The sequence below is a fragment of the Crocodylus porosus genome, unplaced genomic scaffold (genome assembly GCF_001723895.1).
Source record: "Crocodylus porosus isolate Cpor-Errol unplaced genomic scaffold, CroPor_comp1, whole genome shotgun sequence".
In the NCBI taxonomy this organism is placed as follows: Eukaryota; Metazoa; Chordata; order Crocodylia; family Crocodylidae; genus Crocodylus; species Crocodylus porosus.
The window spans coordinates 100,263,212-100,265,261 of record NW_017728947.1 but is presented as its reverse complement, the minus strand read 5'-3'; positions in this window follow the sequence as shown (position 1 = coordinate 100,265,261).

Genomic DNA, 2,050 nt, shown 5'->3' with positions numbered 1-2,050 from the left:
ATTTTTTGAAATACACTTAAAAACAAACCAAACATCTACTATAACATCTTTCCATTTTTAGTACAGGATTTATTTATTTTTATCTGTCATTTGTTAAAATGATATCTTCTGAAAGATTGTATGTATGCTGCCCTCACCAGAACTTAAGTGGCCCACCAGTGGAAATAATTGCCCATCCCTGTTAGGTGCGTGTGTGGTTTAATAGTAATTTGAAAGAACAGGAGAATGAAGGACAATCCTGTATCCAAGCTAAACTTTCGATGGAAAAAAGGCAGGGCAGGGCAGGGGAAGGGGGTGGGGGAGAAGAGAATTACATTTTACTGAGTGCGGAAGTTCAATGATGTTTCATGCATATGTAAGAGAATTAAACATAGAACATGTCCTAATTATGTAATTATGCAAGAGAGCTGATCCAAAGGATCTGCTCCTGTCTTTTGGCTAAACAGCAGTCATTACCTCCTTCCTATTATACATGTGCTTTAAAAGAATTCCTGTAATTACTTGCTTGCCCCAGAGACCTGAGAGGCTCTGAACAAAACAACTACTCCAGCATGCCCTGGTTCTCAACACAGTTTGCCTAATGAAGCACGTATATGGCTGTGGTCCCTTGCATAAGTAGTACATATTTTATAAGCTTCCTGACTGAGAGAAACTTTTAGATTGCTCAGTCTAAGGGGCTAGCTACATGTTCCCCTCTACTCCAGGCACACAGCAGAATAGCAGTGTTCAAAGACACTTAATGTGAAGTGGATACTTACAACAATGCCATAGAAGTTCCTCCTCCAAATTGCCTGCTGGGTCACATTTAAAAGCCTAATGGGGACAGGAGGTAGGATGGCTACCTACACAAGAATCACTTCCACATCCACCAGCAGTAAACTACGTCTTGGCTCACTCCCACCAGCCCTGCAGAAACCGCATGGGGCACAGAGTAGTGTTCTTAACCTGAGAGACTAGAGGTTTCTTTGTCAGAAATTGCAAATAATGGCTATGATTAGACCAGGTCTGCCTGCTTCTCTACAGACTTGTTTTTTTAAAATCAAAACATTCCTATCCTTTCCTTTGTGGACCAAGGAAGCAACCTGCACCTTCAGCTCACAGCTGGACCAAGGTAGCAATAGTTCAACAAATGCAATACCAAAACTGGTGTTTGGAGAAGAGCAGCTTATGCAATAAACAAATACATTCAGGAAATTTACAGTTCAGTCTGACTGACACTCTGGGGTTTATAGACAGCCTTTGATCCACAGGAAAATTAATATTCCTGTCAGCAAGTAGTATGCCCCATTCCATTAACAATTTAAACCACTGTGACTTTCAAAAATAATCTTCCATTTAAATATTATCTTCCTTTCTCAAGGGAGCCAATGGCTTTTACAAACCTAGCCTGATCCTGCAGTCCATGCACACAGAAAAAAAATCCCAGATGACTTCAGCTGATGAATATTGACTGTTCTGTGGAGCTACACTGAAATAACTTCAGCCACCATTGAGATGCAGTAACTGTTCAAGAGTCCTGACAGCATTATTCAGCAGCATGTCTATAACCCCTTTCTCCTCCCCACCCCCTTCTTTCTTTATCAGGCCCAAAGCTGCCAGTCTTTAAAATGTTTCTGCCAGCTTCATTAATCACTATTTCTTGACAGTTTCATAAACCTTTAGTAAATATTCCATACAAGAAAAATCTATGCTACATACATAGATAAGTGCTCAAGAGTCAGGACATGCAAAGTACACTGTTCTCTGTACCATACCCCTTTTCTTTGTGATGTGTACTGTAGTTATTGGATGCAAAATAATATCAGAATCATTGAGGTCAGGACCTCAAGACCAGAAAGACCACATAGACACTGGCAAGCAGATGGTCATCCGATTCAGCATCACAACCATCAAGATATCTGAGCTTGTCAGAGGGAACCTATTACTGAAGGGTTCAGGTAAGTAAAGGGTAAAACAAAACAAAGAACAAGCCAACACTGAACTGATCCTACTCTCTTAAAAGCCAACATAGTTGTCATATACAAGTGAAATCTCCCTGTTTTTTAGGGCC